This window comes from Tauraco erythrolophus, chromosome Z, assembly GCF_009769465.1.
Source record: "Tauraco erythrolophus isolate bTauEry1 chromosome Z, bTauEry1.pri, whole genome shotgun sequence".
NCBI classification, from domain to species: Eukaryota; Metazoa; Chordata; class Aves; order Musophagiformes; family Musophagidae; genus Tauraco; species Tauraco erythrolophus.
In genome coordinates, this window is record NC_141496.1 from 23484449 (window position 1) to 23504230 (window position 19782).

Consider the following 19782-nt stretch of genomic DNA (forward strand, 5'->3'; position numbering starts at 1 on the left):
AGGAAATTAATCTATTTCTCCCTCAATGCTTAAAAAGAAACATCCCAAAGCACAATGAAACACAGTGCTGCTGTGCTGCTGCTGCCTTCATCTTTTGTTCACCTACCAAGTTCCATTAGCTTTTATCTGCATTCAACAGAGCAAGTGGAAAGAAGCAAAACCCCATGAAGTTTTAATCTGAAAACTGTACTGTGTGCTCGGAAAAACCATGATCCTGCAACTGGACCTACAGGTTTAGACATCAGCACAGGTATATACATATCTATATCACAGAATCAGAATCATAGAATTGTTTGGGTTGGAAGGGACCTTTGAAGAGCATCTAGTTCAACCACTCTGCAGTGAGCAGCAACATCTTCAACCAGTTCAGGTTGCTTAGAGCCCCGTCCAACCTGACCTTGAATGTTTCCAGGGATGGGGCATCCACCACCTCTCTGGGAGACCTGTTCCAGTGTTTCACCACCCTCATCATAAAAAATTTCTTCTTATATCTCATCTAAATCTCTTAGTTTAAAACCATTACTCCTTGTCCTGTTGCTACAGGTCCTACTACAAACTCTGACCCCATCCTTCTTAGAAGCTCCCTTTAAGTACTGAAAGGCCACAATAAGGTTTCCCCGAAGCCTTCTCTTCTCCAGGCTGAACGATCCCAGCTCTCTCCATCTGTCTTCACAGGACAGGTGTTTCAGCTCTGAGATTATTTTTGTGGCCCTTCTCTGGTCCTGCTCCAACAGCTTCATGTCTTTCCTATACTGGGGATCCCACAGCTGAACGCAGTATTTGAGGTGGGGTCTCACGAGAGCAGAATAGAGGGGCAGAATCACCTCCCTTGACCTGCTGGCCACACTTCTCTTGATGCAGCCCAGGACACAACTGGCTTTCTGGGCTGTGGGCGCACATTGCCAGCTCATGTTGAGCTTCTCATCCACCAGTACTCCCATAGAGACTTTTACAGATATAAACAATGATATATATAAACAAAAACTGCTTTTTGTTTTAGAACACAGCATTTGAGACATATTTATAATTCAATGTTATAAAGCCATAAGAATTTCCAAACTGCATGTCCAAATTGCATCCTGACGATCTAAGAAAGGGTACTAATGACAGGATACTTCAAAGAAAGATAAAAAAGTATTTCCTTCGAACTCTGAGCTAGACAATAATTTTTTCATTTAAACAGAGTGGAGAATTACTTCCTGATCCCCTCTTAAATACATTAGTATGTGTGATAGTTTGATGTGTGGGGGGGGTGTTCTGGTGGCAGGGGAGGGGATTTGCTCCCTGTGCCACCAGATCTGAGTCCCATCCCCCCCGGGGGGTTGAGCCAAATTGGTGCCTCTGCGAATTGCCCTATTTAAGTTGCGACAAAGGGGCGGGAAAAGGGCTCTTTGCTCAGGAGCGAGGAGAGAGCAGGAGGGCGCTGCCCTCGCTCCCGGCTCCCAGCCGAGCGGCCGCTCGGGCCCGGGCCGGCGCCATGTGCTCAAGATGGCGCCGGGGGAGCCGCATGGGGGACTCGGTAAGCGCCCCACTCCCGGGGTGCCCGCCGGGCCGAGCTTCCCCAGAGAGGATTAATATCTAAGAGAAGACAACCACAACGACCGGGTCAGCAAAGATGGAGCAGGAGGAGGTGTACTGGAGCTGAGGCTTCCCTTGCAAATCGGTGTGAGATGGCAGGCGGCCCCCCTGCAGCCAGGGTGTACTCGGCGGAGCAGAGACCCACTCGTGGCCCGTGGAGAAACCCACGTCGGGAAGGAGATGCCTGAGCCCAGGAGAGGTCGTGGAGCAGGGGATGCGCGACCAGGTACTGTTGATAATGGGGCATGGAATGCACGACGAGGTCGTGGAGGCATCTGGAGACCGTGGGACGACCCACGCCGACGCGAGTGGCAGCAGCTCCCTAAGAGGCCGAGACTGGTAAAGCCCGAACTGGTGCGATCCATGGGGAGGATTGCAATCCTCCGGGCAGGACTTACTTTGGAAAAGTTTGGGGACTTTTTCTTTGTGCGTAGGGGATCCACCGAAGCAAGGGAAAAATGGTGTAAAGACTCCTCCTCCTTTAAGAAAGGAGCGGCAGTGAACAACATGGATGAACTGACCTGTACTCCCCCATTCCCTGTCTCCCTGCGCCGCTGGGGGGAAGGCAGAGCCAGGAACGAAAGGAAAATAGGGGGTGGGGAGGTGTTGTTTTAAGATCTGGCCTTGTTTTCTCTTTCTCCTCTCAAGTAACCGGTTTCGTTCCCTTTTGTCTTTTGTTTAGTAACTGTTAATAAATTGTTTTGTTTTATTAAGAAAGCCTGAGTCATGTTTTGCCCGAGACCATGGTTGGTGGGTGCTCCCTTTCGGTTCTTGTCTCGACCCTCAGTCCAAAAAAACCACGACAGTATGCAAAAGAAAAGAACAGGTAGTCAGCTTGACTTTATTTCTATATTCTCACATATAAGATTATTTTTCTTAAATAATTCCCCTACCTTTATAATAGATCAAATTAATCTTGCTAGCATTTTTCTACCCTTGGAGAGATTCCATTTTTTCTGCCATTAAATGCTGCTTATGGTTTGGAGCAATCTCATCTAAATGCTGACAATGATTTTCTTTGAGTCAAAAAAAAAAAAAAGGTGCCATTGGGAGCAACAGTAAGTTATTTCATGCTTCAGTAATTTTTAAACACAAAAGACCAGCACGATTCCAGAAGAATGAGGAGGATTCCTATGTTCTCTTTTTCCACTGCCATGAACTTTGTGTAGACATTAACTCATCCTTCAGATAAATGGCAGCCAAGTCTAAATTGCTATGGTTCTGGTTTGTTGCTGCTTTATACTCACCCCGTCTGATATATTCTTAAACCTCAGCAGTGAGAAATGGATTTATCACTAGATTCTTAAAAGACGAGTAAAATTCTTAATATATTTTTTCTACTTTAAAATGAATAACATTATAAATTTACTTCATTTAATCCATGCACACTAATTCCAGTAACACCCAGCACTTTTGTACTTGTCAAAAATGGGGATAATCCTGATCTAAGGAGAATGCAAACGGAACACCAGAAAGACACAACCAAAAAGGACAAGAACTTGCATAAAAGACTTACTGCAGACAGTATGGTATGCTCATACAGATGTAAAGTCTGCAAGGTCATTGTTTATTTTCTGTTTGTTGATGTTGGTAGCTTTGCAGTACACACACACTACCTACATCTACCATCTTTGCCACGTATTTTTCTCATGTAACTGACAGTATTCCAGATACATTGAGAATGCATACGCACAATTCAAGTTTCATTGTAAAAGTATTGTATCCAGACAACTAATTGAAGCCAATTTTGTCTAAAAATGTAGTCTCAGAGGAAATGATGCTGTTCATCTTAATTTACACCAAGTAGAACATGAATTTCATTCCTGTGAATATATGTCTAATGGAAGAATAGAAAAGCAAGGGGAGAGCCTTAACAGAGATTTGTGAATCACTAAGTGAGAAAATTCAGAACAGATAACAGACTCAAAATTACATGAGTAAATTATATAGCCTTCATTTTACACTGACTTTCAGCTTGCCTTAACATTGCAGAAAATGAAAGGTGCAGTCATCCTCCTTGCCAGAAGAATGCCCACAGAAGCCAACTTCAGCATTCCAAGTGCCAGGTTTCATCAAAAGCTGTAAACTCTGTAGACAGATCCTGGCCTCTGTGAGTCCCCTTTCTCCAAAATTATTCCCAACTTAAAGCTGACCATCACAACTTTGCTATACTGGCACCAGTGATTACTAGAATTCACTCATTTCTAATATATTTTCTCTGACCTTACTTCTTTTTTTTTTAAGTAATAAACATAAAAGTTTATTTCCTATTAATTTTACTCAATTTATTACATTTTTATTTAATTTTTATTCTCAAAAATTTTGAGAATTTTTGGAAGTGTGTGGAGCTATTGGCAGCTGGTTGAGGAAAGGCTTTTCTTGCCACAGAATTCTAAGCTTTGTTTCCTATTTTCCTGCATACATTTTGTTTAACAATCTTTAAGACAGATGCCACCTGTGCCCTGAGCAGCGCAGTGCCTGTTGCCAAGGAAACAACATTCTTCTCTTGCATTCTCTTCTCTTCCCTCCTCCTTTTCCTTATTCTAGTGTCTCTGCATCCTTCGCATCAAGGGCAAACAGAAAACGGTTTCCGTGATTGCTGACATATATGACAAAATAATGCCTTCACATACTTGCATAAAGTAGCATAACATTCCAGTAATATCACAAATTTGGAAGAACTGTTAGCAAATCTGCAATTCGTAAATTGTGACTTTCCATTAAAACTTTATTTTGCAATGAATATGGCAAATAAAAATAATAATAATAGGTAATAGGGGATTTATAAGCATACACTCCCACTAAGAGCTGTTTTATGTAGACTGTTGATCCTGCCCAGCCATATGCACAGAGCTGTCTCGTTTGCTCTGAAGAAAAAAGATCTTTATCATAATCTCTTGCAGCCCAGTGGAACAACTCATTAGATGTAACCACAGGTACAAAGATTTTCTGCAATATCACAGCCAAAACTTAGAAGCCAATTACTTGCAACAAAAAATAACCCTCAATCTAAACAGTAAGGCTGGATCACAGAAAACTGTGCGTTCTTATCATGCTGGGTTTCCTACAAGGCCCTCTTTTCCCAACAGCCCACTTCTAGTTGTCTGAGCACCTAAACGAGAGGTGAAGCAACCCGATCTGGAGATGATGTCCCATTTCCCAGAGCCAGAGCAGTATACCTGCACACCATTATCTCACAGCCTTTTGGGAAACAAAACCAGTTCTCAGATATTGTAAAAAACAAAACCAGAAGAAAAGAGGAGCCCAGGTTCCATTTAGTCATTAACATAAAGCCACAGAACAAAAACCAGACACAGAAATGGACTTAGAAATGGATAGCATTACTAAGCCCCTAGAGAAATCATGGCTTAACTATTCCCGACTGCAACAATAACCGCAACTATTTCCGGCTTCAGCAGATGGAGCAGGAATTACAACCAGGCAGTAAACATTATGCTTTCAAACATTTCAATGCCATTAAGAAACAGAAGGAGGCAGAAGTGCTGCCAGGGCCCTGGGTGTCCCAAGCAGCCACGCCTGCTCTGCCCAGGCTTGCCCTCTCCCCAGGCACCCTCAGCCCTGGTTCCAGCCCTGTCCCCGCTGTCCCCACGGCACTTCCCATACGGGAAATCTCACAGCCAGCTTGCCTTAACAGCTGAATGTGCAACTGGAGAGAGCCATCTCCTGCTCCCCACGACTGGACAGGGAGAAGGTGAAGCTTCCCCAAAACCCTGCTGCAAAGGCTTTTAGTTTTAGTTTTTAGGCCTATAGAGGGTGGAAACAAGGACAGGTAACCTGGGAAGAATAGAGAGTGATTGTCTGAGCAAACAGAGATCAGGTTAGGAAAACTAAAGCCCTGATAGAGTTAAATCTGGCCAGGGACACCAAGGGCAACAGGAAAAACTTCTATAGATATGTCAGTGACAAAAAGAGATCTAGGGAAAATGTAGGCCCTCTCCGAAGGAAACGGGGGACCTGGTTACCCGGGATATGGAGAAGGCTGAGGTTCTCAATGACTTCTTTGCCTCAGTCGTCACTGGCAAGAGCTCCAGCAGCACAGCCCAAGTCACAGAAGACAAAGGCAGAGACTGTGAGAATGAAGAACCGCCCACTGTAGGAGAAGATCAGGTTCGAGATCATCTAAAGAACCTAAAGGTGGACAAGTCCATGGGATTTGATGAGATGCATCCGTGGATCCTGGGGGAACTGGCAGATGAAGTTGCTAAGCCACTATCCATCATATTTCAGAAGTCGTGGCAATCTGGTGAAGTTCCCAATGACTGGACAAGGGGAAACATAGCCCTCATCTTTAAAAAAGGAAGAAAAGAAGACCCAGGGAACTACAGGCCAGTCAGTCTTACCTCTGTGCCCGGCAAGATCATGGAGCAGATCCTCCTGGTGACTATGCTAAGGCACACAGAAAATAAGGAGGTGATTGGTGACAGCCAACATGGCTTCACTAAGGGCAAATCCTGCCTGACTAATTTGGTGGCCTTCTATGATGAGGTTACAGCATTGATGGATAGGGGAAGAGCAACTGACATCGTCTACCTGGACTTATCCAAAGCATTTGATACTGTCCCACATGACATGCTTGTCTCTAAACTGGAAAGACATGCTTTTGAGGGATGGACCACTCGGTGGATAAGGAATTGGCTGGATGGTCGCACTCAAAGAGTTGTGGTCAACAGTTCAATGTCCAAGTGGAGGCCAGTGACGAGTGGTGTTCCTCAGGGGTCAGTACTGGGGCCAGTGCTATTTAACATCTTTGGTGGTGACATGGACAGTGAGATCGAGTGCACCCTCAGCAAGTTTGCAGATGACACCAAGTTGTGTGGTGTTGTGGCCACGCGGGAGGGAAGGGATGCAATCCAGAGGGACCTTGACAGGCTGGAGAGGTGGGCCAGTGAGAACCTCATGAAGTTCAACAAGGCCAAGTGCAAGGTCCTGCACGTGGGTCGGGGCAATCCCAAGCACAAGTACAGGCTGGGTGGAGAATGGCTTGAGAGCAGCCCTGAGGAAAAGGACTTGGGAGTGCTGGTGGACGAGAAGATCAACATGAGCTGGCAATGTGTGCTGGCATCCCAGAAAGCCAACTGTATGCTGGGCTGCATCAAAACAAGTGTGGCCAGCAGACTGGCGAGGTGATTCTGCCCCTCCGCTCTTGTGAGACCCCACCTGGAATACTGTGTTCAGCTCTGGAGTCCCCAACACAAGAAGGACATGGAGCTGCTGGAGCGGGTCCAGAGGAGGGCCACAAAGATGATCCAAGGGCTGGAACACCTCTGCTATGAAGACAGGCTGAGAGAGTTGGGGCTGTTCAGCCTGGAGAAGAGAAGGCTCTGGTGTGACCTTATAGCAGCTTTCCAGTACTTAAAGGGGGCCTACAGGAAAGCTGGAGAGGGACTTTTTACAAGGGCATGTAGTGACAGGACAAGGGGAAATGGCTGTGAACTGAAAAAGGGTAGATTTAGATTGGATATAAAGAAGAAATCTTTCACTCAAAGGGTGGTGAGGCACTGGAACGGGTTGCCCAGAGAAGTTGTAGATGCCGCATCCCTGGAAGTGTTCAAGGCCAGGTTGGATGAGGCTTTGGGCAACCTGGTGTAGTGGAGGGTTTTCCTGCCCATGGCAGGGGGGTTGAAACTAAATGATCTTTGAGGTCCCTTCCAACCCTAACCATTCTATGATTCTATATCAGTGGAGCCTTCACAATAGCTAGCTAGGTACATATTTCACATATTGTAGGATCTCATTGTACATAATTCCACCTTGTATCTTGAATCATGATCCCATATTGCTGAATGAAGTGAGATTTATATTCACTGACTTCTCTAAGCTCATTGTGAAATATTTAGCTGTAAGTGAAGCACTTAATATTGTAAGACGTACATGCTTCTATGTTTGAAAAAAAAGACAGTTCTAATGACTTTCCTAAAATTTTAATGGAAATGATCCTATCATCCTGCACCATGTTAACAGCCAAATTTGTCACTGTATTTGCAGGAAACATGCTAAAGCTAAAAGTAAGCTACAGGGCCTGCTGTTTTTCGAGAGAAAGTAGTTGAGTTAAAACACACCATTTTGAAGTCAAGATATTTCACCGTGATGTAAATGATGAACAGCATTTAAAAAAAAAACAACATTGAGGACCTGAATGACGTTAAAATCATACAAGGTATTTCTATTTATTGAAACAGCAGAGAGGAGAAATCTATCGTTTTGATCCAAAAATGTATTTTTAACATACTCTGCTAGACATGAAAACTCATAGAATGTTTATTTTTATTATAATTAGTACTGAAATTAATTTTGACTATCAAGAAGAGCATGAAATTGAAACCTCTTCCTTGCTCCAGGTCTACAAAATGCGATTTCAAAAGTTCAAATTAAAATTAATACTTCTTTTTATCTCAAAATTTTAATGGGGTAGTGTACAAAAACATTTATAGAATTAAATCTCCAACATTTGATCTAGCCACATGCTTTTCAGCAAAAAAATTCACACCGGTCTCATGAATTCATAATTTAAATATAAATGCTTCTAAAGAAACTCTTAAAAGATGATTGATCTTTTAACATACATAAGAAGGCCCAAGAGATCACAAACACCTTATTGCAGTGTTAGCAGTGCATTAGAGCAAGAAACTCATTTTTCTTCCCATCTTTGCCCTTTTCAGCACCAGGCAGAGACACTCAATGCATGTGGTATGTCAGGAAAAGCTGCCTAATGGGGAATACCAGTTCAGATTGTGAGGTGTGGTAGAAAGGTGGTGGAAAGATTTACTTTTAAAGCAAGGTGGTGATGGGTGGAAGCTGCCTTTCTTTTTTCTTATATGACCTCTGCGGTCATATAACTAAAGTGGACAGCAGTCTTTTAATACACAGAAGAGTGTCCCGAGTCTGAACTATAAAAGAAGTGCCCTACATTTCATAAAGATTAAAATAATCTGTTTAATCTTATCAACTCAGAAGTCTCTATGATGAAGTCCAATTTTTTGTCACATTTTTAACTCTATTCTGTTGCAAGAGGAATCATCTTGCCTATACTTTATGCTCTAACAAAAATGCTATTTACTGAGATAATTGCAAGTTTGGAAGAATTATTCAGCATTTTGTTCTGGAAATTTGGAATAAAATTAACTTCTCAAGCAGAATTTAATAGAGATGAGCTTCTTAACCAAACTTTCTCTACTGGATCTCCTGGCACACTGTGTGATCTTCTCCAGTGAAAAGGGTGATAACTCCATTGGTGCATTCAACTTTGCAACAGTACTTCATAAAACAAGTCTCCACATGAATGGTTATATTTATTTTTATAGACTAATAAACCTGATAATGAACGTCTTTGGACACTTCCTGCATTTGCTTTTAAATTTGATTGTGCAAATTGAATGTTCTGTATGTTGATGACATTTTGGCTGTATCATATTTTATTCTAAAGTACTCTAGGTAACTTAAACACATGTATACAGAGTTTTGTATGGCCTTCCATCATTTAAAACCCTACATAAAGACAATGAAAAAAGGTATTTCAGTCTCTCTTACTTTATAACAAAATCAAGTTACAGCCAGAAATAAACAAGCTATTATTCAGCTTAAATTCATTCTTAAAATCCATAATAAAAGGTCAAAGAAACTGATATTTAAATAGATATTTCCATATAAAAATAAGCACATATAAATGTTTTAAAGAACACTATGCTCATGAAGCGTTGTGCTCATATTTTAGCTTGTTTAAAGTAATATGAGATCAACATATGTGAGTAAAATTAATAGTTGGCTGAATTAAAAAACATTAAGTACAATGCCAGAGTATTCCTATTAAATATTTCTACCTATCTATCAAGTTTTAACAGTTACAACTAGAAGTAATATTTCCATGCAGCTCCAAAGTAATTAAGTTGTGGTTCTGTAAAAGGCATTTTGCTGTTTTCTAGCAATATTTTTCAGTCATAGATGATGACAATAACCTGCTCATGAATAAATACCCATGCCCAAGCAGTAATTTTATTTGCCTGCTACTTTTTCCTTCTAATTGAAGGATGATTTATTTTTTCTTCTTAGAGTTAACAATGTTAACAGCCTTTCATCATAAACCACAGAATGTCACAGCAGGAAATAATACATTCATATCCAAACAACTCAGCTTTTTTTTTTTTTTTTTTTTTTTAACAGGAGGTGGTGCTGAGAAGCTGAGAAGAATAAATCTGAGTCTAATGTGGGCTATGATACTATGCAAAATTTTCTGCTTCTAGGCAAAAAAAAACTTCTGAAAAAACCTCAATAGACAATTCAGTCTCTTAGGATAACAGAACTTGTTCTTGTAATTTAAAACAATTCTTCATTTCTTATGCAGTACCTCAAAAATTTTAAATGCTCCAACTCCTGTTGCATTAAGGAAGCCCTGTTGTTCTTCTGTAGTCAATGTTCATATCATTCCTGTCCTTTAGCATTGAGACATATTTTACAACATACTTTACAACTCTTGAGCTGATGGATTGCTACAGCATGGAGGCATCTGCCGATAGCGTCCTAACACTGAGTATGACTGAAAGGGCCTTGGGGATGATTCAGGGAGATTCTAACATTTTCTTCCTTTTTGTGTTTTGGGAAGTGGTGCACAAAGTAGCCATTTCCTTAGCACAAAAACTGAATACATGTAGTTACTGGAGCACATATATATACACATATATATATACATATATATATACACATATATATATACACATATATATATATACATATCTATCTATCTATATATATATCTTGCCAGTGTAGTAACAACTTTGTGAATGGGTTCAGGTCATCAAGATTTTTTTTGCTTAGATACATCAATAGAAAGGTGCTACTAGTAAAGCTTTTTTTGTTGTTGTTTTCCAAAGTAGGATCTTTGAAGTTTATTGATGCATTGAGGACTAGTAATACACAAAAAATACACAAATGGATTTCTGGTCTGGCTGCTTTTCTAACTAAAGAACAAAAATATTAATTAAATCCTTTTCCTTCCTTCAGGTTGGTAGGCTGACAGCTTTCATCTCATACTGTATAAAGTAGATTGCTAAGATGATATGTCTAACAATCTTGAAAAATACTCTTAATTCTCTTGGGTTTAGATTCCTCCTTACATCCTTTCACTTTATGAGTCTTCTACATTGATTAGTTTCTAATTTATCCACTTTGCTACTCACATCCTCTGCTTTTGGCACAATTCATCTACAACTGTTTCAAATGAATATTTGCCTTGTCCAATCAAGATATTTTTGTTTCCCTTAACTTATGTTAAGGGAATGTAGAATTTTATGTTTCTAATGTACTGAAAGTAAAAATAATATTAGACAGTGGTCCATTCTCAAAATCGATGATGCACAAGGAAGTTCTGGATATAAGCTTTGTAATAAAGATTGCTGAGGGTTCTCGGGGCATCTGAAAGTAAAAATATTTTTGCACAGGCTGTCCCTTTGTTAATATATTTTAGGACCAGAGGTAACCTGCACCTTTCCCTTGTCTCAAGACACTCCTTTATTTCAAAGTCCTGAAAACATAGGAAAATAGAGTCTTCTCAGAGAAGACTTGATAAAGGAAGAATTATTATTTGGCAAATTAAAGTTGAGTGTGTTTTATTTCAAAAATTAATCTTCTTTCCTCCTTTGTCAGAGTAGATTCTTGCATAAACCTTAGCTTTGCTACATCAGTTAAACTTAAGAAACTCTGGGGGACTTAGGGTAGCAAAACTTCTTTCTGAATCATAGTCAGGATCACAGTCTCAGCCTTTCAATTCTTTATGCATTACCAAGGATATAACTAACAAATAAGACACTTTCTTGTCTTCTTCTCTGCCGAGATAAACCTTTTCAGCTTAGCTTTCTTTCTTGGAACAGTTCCAGATTTCTCAGTCTGGTGGGTTGAAAAGACGGTAAAGATATTTTTACAAAACAGCAAGTCTAGCAATTCTGGCAAACCCTGAAGGGAAGAGAGATCATCAGGGCATTTAGCAATATCTGTTATTAAAACAATCCTAGAAAATGTCCACCAACATAACAAAGAATTGGTGGTTAAAAAGCAGGTTAAACCTTCTTCCTGGAATATGCTCAAGCAACATTACTCGCAGAAGACTGCTGAAAGAGGAGCAGGAAATTACATCTCTCTGCTTCTTGATTGCCTCTTATAAATGCATTATGTAGGTGTACACAGCATCAACCCAAATACCAATATTTACAGAAGAAAATATTATCATGGAAAGAGAAGGCAGCAAATATTTAGTATATGAAACAGCATGATTTTGAAGCAGAAAATAATTTAAATTATCTTAAGCATAAATTTTCAGAATGAAAACATTTTTCTTTCTCACAGATCATGTCTGTTACCAGATTATTTTAGGTTAGGTACCAAGGATAGATGGATGTCTCAAAATTTGTTTCTCAAAGGGAAGCTTTCCTTCCACTCATTTAAAGCACAGACCAGTGTAGGTATCATGACAAGGTTAAACAGGGATCCATGGTGTTATGAAATGTCTCAGGCCTGCAGTCAGCCAAGGAGAAACTGGGTTGGTTTATTATCTTTTAACCACACTTGATTTTAAATCATAAGCACATAACATCAACATACTATTTAAAAAAGTAAAGAAACAGAAATCCTAAGGAATTCAACCTAGTAAAATAACTTCTTGAAATCTTCATTTTCACTTTAAATTTGCATTGACTGTTAAGTGCAAGAGTTCCACCTACATCCTTTAGACAGTCATTCCTATCAGTTCCTTGTTAGGTGGCTGGGACAAAATTCCTTGATCTGACTCAGCCTGCACATCTGTATAATAGATGTAAAATTTCAAAGAAAAAACTTTATGATAAGGTCACATTATTTGTTGTAAATAGCTAAGCAGAACACATCATAGGGGCATTCCACAGCAGAGGGAGCTCTAAGACAAGCTGTATGATCTAACACCACACAAAAATCAGAATACAAAGTGTACTAGGAGAAAGGAAGGCGGGAAGGAAAAGGATTTGATGAGAGTCAACATGAAACAAAAGTCAGAATTAAATATATTTGAGACACAGACAGAAAACAAATCACTGATAGAAACTCAAAAGACGATGTTAAATACAGAACATTATTTTATGGATTAGAATGTGCTAGAGTACAGCCTAAAAACTATCAGAGTTCCTACTTACAACTATGGACTGAGGTGGGGAGGAGGTGAAAGGAAAGCCAACGACAAACATGAAAAGCAGTTTGACAGACCTTCTAAAAGAAGAGTTTCACATAAACAAACTCTGAAGTTATCAGCAAATTCTCCTTTCTTATAACAAACCCAAGAGTATTTGATGAAGTATCTTCACATTTCCAACATGTTTAACACATCACTTGTATTTCAGTAAGCTATCCTAGATTTTGTTGGTGTCTTCACATTAATTTTGCACTTTTTTAGTCAATAATTTGAACACTACTTTGCTCTGGTAGCTTTTTTCCAAACTGTTTTTTTGTCATGATTACTGTCCTACTCATTAGCCTCAGCCTTGGGGTCAGATAGTAAAAAACCAAACAAACAAATGAACAAACAAACAAAAAGACCATCTGAATGTCTAGTCATTTGAACGATTAGGTAGATAAATGTGAAATGTGATCAAGTTCTCAGAATCTGTCTGGCAAAAGCCAATGTTTTATGCAAATCATAAGTGACAGTGGAAAATTCGTCTTCAGAAGAAGATGGCCACAGCTCTCTATCTCACTGCAATACCATCATCACTCACGTAGAGCTAAAAGCAATTTAGGTCTATTAAGAAACTGCACGTACCATAGTATTCTAAGAAAAACTTGAAATACTAAATTCCATGTAGACATAAATGTACAAAGCTAAGATTACTAAACACACAAAAAAGTAATATGCTCAGAATGTTATCAATATATCTTTGAAATCAGCAAGTACTCACTGGTGACAATTCACCTGCATCAGTATTGGTTTCTTCTTTTTTTTTTTTAATAATGTATATTGCATATGCTGCTCTTAAAGAGAAAATAATATCCAAAATAAGGACATGAAGATAAAAGAAATTCTAAAAGCAATAGCAACAAAAGGCTTTAGGACTTTTTGACTCATGAGCCAAAGCAAAATAAAGTCTGACATAATGAAATTCAATTAACAGTTATTTCCCACTTTAACTAGGAGAAAAATCATTTACACATTTCAAGAAAATAAGTAAAATGTACAAAATTAGTGAACATCTTAAGAGAAGTCTATGAACAGCAATAAAAATTACGAATAGGAGACATTATAAACGTGCATAAGAGGGCAATGCCATGCAGAAACTATTTACTAATCTTTCTCATCCTGAAAGTGGCATCCTGAAATGGCATCAACAGCTGTCAAAACAGGAGCACGGGCACTAAGCTTTTTTCTGGCAGGACAGGAAAGTCCCAGATATTTCTGAAAAGACCACTCTGTGAACTGCTTTCTGTATGTGGGTGAGGCAAGTTCTTGCATGGACTCTACAGCGAATCAGCTGGCATTTGAAGCTTATCTGGCGATGCCTCTCCTGGTATGCTCAGCAGTAAAATGTTATCACGGGTTTCTAAAAATATCTGGCATCATTTGAAATTCACTACTTCATTTGACTCCACAATAATCTCCCACAGCAGCGAATCACACAGACTAATTAAAACTACGAAACACTGTTTCCTGAATTTCTGTAATAATTTTATTATATTTGAATGTATACAGTGGCCCTTTTTGTTGTTTCTCTGGGACAAGGTAATTAAAAGGCAGATTGCATCCTCCAGAGTCCTTTAATAACTCTGAAAATTACATTTAACTAGTAACTAGAGGCAGTGAGTGGACCCATAACACTAGCGGTGATGGGTTTTGCAACTTCAGAGATTGTACAGGAGTTCTGCACAAATCCCAGCTATAAAATTAGCACTTTGCAGTTGAGCCTGTAAAGCTTTAATTTCATTGCTGGAGGTTTCCCCTGCCTAAACCTCCAGTGACTCAGCCAGGATGGCAGGTATCACATTAGGTCATACGTATACCCATTTTATACACTTTGGAAAATTATAGCTGTAATGAACTGCAGAGAGCTGTTCTGCCACTGAGAGACAAGCTACCACTTTTAAAATAGAGTATACAGAGCCAAAAACCAACGTGACATGAACTACGGGCCTAATTTGCAAAACACATGTATTTCCTCCTGGAGAAGGCACACTAAAAAGCTGTTAATAAAATGAAAAAAAAAGTAGATATTGCCTGTGCTTAAACTGACCTGCAGAGCATTGCATGAGTGAGAGTAAAGCAGACGGTTCCCTACCTAACTAGCACAGAAGTATGATGAGAGACTAGTTTTCCTTAGTATCCTCCTATCTTCCTTCCCACCACCCTATCCCAGCTTCAAAAGAATAACTTCATTACTAGGAATAAACAAATAAATTTGGTTTTGAACAGTAAAAAAAAAAAAAAAAAAAAGATGAATGGATCTATTAAATATAGTGAAAAGACTGAAAAGGCTGACTGAATGAATTTTCTAAATTAAGATTTGTATTCCAGTAACTCCTACAGGCTCCAGTGAGTTACGGTACTTAATACTGTATAAAATATGGGAGACAGCTGCTCTACAAAAACCCTACAATTTAGAGGGGGAAACACAGAAAGTAACTGTCCAGTTAGACAAGGGAATCAGTAATGGAAACTTGATTAGCCTAATTGTTCTAAGATTATTTTTTTTTTAGCTGTTTAAGTAATAAAATATAATTAAAGCTACTAAAATAATTTCTCATTTCAAGTTCTTCACATTAGAATAAGAACAGGAATGAACAATCTCAAAGAACTATTAAAACTCAAAAGCTTTATTTCTGTACTGAAAATCAGGATAGTCTGAAATTAAAAGCTGGTAAAGAAAGGTGTTAGTGCTTGCAGCGCCATGGAGTAAAAGACAGCAGAGGACGGGGTGAATTCTATTCCCTCCCTTACATAGGGGTAAAAAAAAACCCTGAAGAGCAGGATAAAAAAGCAACATGAAAAAAAGTCTATGATACATATGTGTGTGAGAGTTTATGCACATGCAAGAGAGAGAAATTACCTCTTTAAAGATTGTGTTTACACCTTTTCAGAACATCAAAGGTAAAGGCAAAAAGGGAAATAAACAAGAAACACAATGTACATCCTCTGTTGCTCAGGAAAGTTATATCTGCTGAATGGGTTTAAGAGTGCACTTGAGATACCTTCGTGACCTAATTATCTTTGCTTTCAAGTTTTGGGCTACTTTTCATTAGCAATATCCCATTTAGTTTAATAGTACCAATGTCTCTGGGATCTTAAATAGAAGTAAGTGGGAACTAAGATGAAAAACGTTTTAATTCATTAGGTAATCCATCAACAGGAAATAAAATGGACTTGTGACATTAAATAATTGTATATTCTTTGGGTTCTTTCAGTTCTGTCATAACAGATATTGCAGTGTGATTATCATTATGCTTACACAAAGCTGTTTTTTCATTTTGTCACACACGGAGTCCTTGGCTTACCCTTGCTCTAAACGTCTAATGACAACACGTATCTTATGCTTTGGTAAATGGTGCAACGTGCAACAGTAAGAGCATGCTTAGGCATGCTTAGGCCTACTCTTTACTTTGCAATCAAAGCTAAGTTTAAACATCACTTTAGAATATGATTCGATGGACCTGATCAATACAACTTGGCTTCAGATTTCCCTCGATTTCTTCTGTCTCAATCTTCTAAAATTTACTGTGTTAAAAAGTGACGATAACTTTTTTCATGTTTGCCCATGCATATATTCATCTATTTCAAGGAGGCGTGTTCAGCTCCAATGAAGAAACTCAAAATACATTTTCATCTACTTATTCCAGAATCAAAGAGAGTACTCCTGATAAAAATGACTAAACATGGCAGAGATGTAACCGCACATATTCTGATGCTAGCTGCCCCTTCCAGATAACCACTACCAAATGCCTGAGCCTGCCAGACGCTACCACATGCTTGAGCCTGCTGCCCCAGACACAGAGGATTGTTGGGAAGGGTAAGGATCCATGTGCTGCAGGATGGTGCAGGGGTGACAGGTTTCCAGTGGGAAACTGGCACTAAGCAGCATAGTCAAAAAATGCCTGTGATACACCACTGCTATCCTCTTTCAGAGCAGCATGACTTTGAGATGAAGGCCAAAGCTAGTCCATATTGTTTAATTGTCTATCTATGTTATTTTAAATATACAAGGTTATTCATCTTTGATGCGGACCTGAAGCTACATCAGAGAACCGTTCAAAGTAAAACATAAAATTTATTCAGCCTGACAGCTGAATCTTTACAAATTAGTGTTGAGAAATGGATTAGGTCGATCACAGTTCAGAGTAAAGCTACATCATGAAGTATAAAACAAATTCGGTTAATTTTTCTCTATACGTTGAGAATAAATAGTGTCTATGTTGAAGATCTGAACCGTTTATAAAAAGATGTGTCTTGCAGGTATTAGTTCCACCAGAAGTTTAAGAGATTACTAGCATTATTTTAAAATTCTGCTTCAGTAGCAGTGAAAAGTATAAATTCCTATCTGACTAATTAAAAAGTCTTCATAGTGTTAAAACTCTGAACACATTTTCTAGTCAAATTAAGTAATGCTTTTCTGGCTGCTCTTTCTCACAAAAGGAGTATGCAAAGACCTACCAAGTCAACACTGAGGAAAATACACAATACACTGCTCACATGGTTATCTCCAAGCCAAAGAGCATATTCAAACAAACACATAAAACTAGTATTTAGTGAACCTATTTCCTTGTTTCCCTGGGGAACAGTATCAAGAACAGAAGAGCCTAGTTTTGGAAATATGGTATCAGCCATGTTACGTAGGCTAAAATTTGCTTATAACAATTGCAGCACTCCAGGTACACATATTACATAAAATATCTGATGAAATCTCTCCATTACTGGAACTGAAAATGTTACAAATATAAATTACTGAATACTTTTAAGATATTATGAGCCAAAAGAGAAGCAGACAAAAATATATTTTATTTCACATAAAAAAATACAATTCAGAGTTATTGTAAAAGCTTGTTAATAACTTTCCCAGTTGTAATAACTACTTCAAAGCCTGTTAAAAAAACTTAAAAGCACAGTTTGATATTTGTCAAAATAACAACAGGATATTGTGTTTTCTCCTTTAATATAATAGAAGCATTTTCATACTATTAAGTATAATGCCATGAAAAAAATAGTGTCCAAATAATTATACTGGAAATATTTCACAGAGAATCAGCAGGACCAAATGAAATTTATCCCAGTATGTTTTCTGAAACTAGCTGAAATAATATTTAAATCAGAAGTGTTTTTCTTCATAAACTGCAGAATAACGGTCAGAGCAAATTAAAAGCAAATTGCTATTCAATTTGTAAGAATTTAGAGGATAAGCTGATAATAACTCACCAAAATAGCTCAAAATCTTGCCAGACCATCAGAACTTTTTTTGACAAAGTAACTGGTCAGATATAGGTTGAAACTGGAAACTGTACATTTCATCTATCTTGAGTTCAGCAAAACTTTAGATACTGCTTTATGTGACATACATAGAAATGACATAGGGACACCTGGGCCAGATTCAGTTGGTATTTGGCAGAAGCAGATATCATCAACAAAAGTAAAAACAGTTAACAATTTCTATCAAGCTGTAAAAACACACATGGCATGAAGTCCTTCAGATTGTCTCATGTGAAATGTTTCCATTGGTGACTTGAAGTAAACCATGGAGTGATAAAAAGTTGATTTTGTAAGTAGAAAAGAGAAAAAAACATTTGAGAGAGATAGATTAGCATGCAAGTGATCTTAATAACCTGGACTCTGAGAGCAATGGCATTTAGGAAACAAGCACTGAGTAAAATACTTGGGGAAGATAATCAGAACTACTAATGTCAAAGAAGAAGTTAATTTAATCATAGAATCATAGAATCATAGAATGGTTAGGGCTGGAAGGGACCTTCAAAGGTCAATGATACGTTGGATCACAACTCAGTTTCACCCAACAGCAGTCTCAGTGCTGTTGCAGAATAAGAAAATTTCGGTTTTGAAGATATTAGCAGAAATTATTATCTGCAAGAAATGGGTGGCATTTTTTTTTCTTTAATCTGAACTGAGAAAGCCTCCAGATTAAATAGCATACCAATCTGGGGCATAATATTTTAAGAAAGGTGCAGAATAATAACTGTCTGAACACCTTGAGCCAATGGATCATCACCAACACTCAAAAACTCTCTGTAATGCAATATACTTCTGTCACCACACTTTACACTGGAAAATCTATACAAAACATGTGTTCTGTGAGGTCCACTTAGCATAGCCTTGTTTGGGCATTCATGTAAAGTGTCGCAATAAGCAAAGATGTTACCAATATCCATAAAGAAAGACCATGTTTAATCTCAACAAGGGAGGATAAAAAATGACAACATTTGTGGCCCCTCCAATACTGTAAAAAATATACTGATGGATTATTCTCCATACCCTATGAGCTTCGACAAGAAGCTTACTTAATTGGCAGCCAGGGGAATTTGGCCTAGACACTGTTTTAAAGATAATGATGGCCCAAAACTGGAAGAGATTATCCTGTTCACTGGATATTATACACAACAAGTCAGTTAGGTTACATTCAAATCTTCATAAAGTTGTCTGGGTATATGTGATTCTGCATCAAACTACTATATAATGACCTCTTCAGATACCTTCATCTCTCTCACTCTTATAGAAATAGTAACACCCATTGCATTCAACTTTCAAAACTGTTCTGAAGGCTAGCAATATGAAAGTCAATTTACAACTAATACATGGATATATTAAAATCTTTTCTTGGATATATTAAAATCTAAAGGAACATCTGTAAATTGTATGATAAATGGAGCAAATGATGTAGATAATAAGAAGTTATGGAAGGGGAAATGCATAGGTTTTTTTCATATTTAAGAATTACAACTGTCAACACTTAGACAGCATCCCCAAGGGTCTCCCACTGTTAACAGCACTGTTATTTTTCTGTCCTGCACACTCTAGGGACCACAAGTCTACTGTGCTAGCTGCTGAGCAGAACAGCAACAACAAACTCAATCCCTATCTCAAAGACCTTGGACTCTACAGAAGAGAGACAGACATAGGCAGTCCCTGATGAATTAATACAGCCGGGAAAACACATTAAGATAATGACAAAGGATTGGTCAGCA

General features: G+C 38.5%; 1 protein-coding gene and 1 pseudogene across 2 annotated transcripts in view; both read right to left on the reverse strand.

Annotated features, from left to right (window-relative positions):
- The window catches only part of PDE4D (phosphodiesterase 4D), a 441471-nt gene that overhangs the window by 255417 nt on the left and 166272 nt on the right, over positions 1–19782 (reverse strand). The window lies entirely within an intron of this gene.
- LOC147526337 (uncharacterized) lies at positions 282–941 on the reverse strand (annotated as a pseudogene).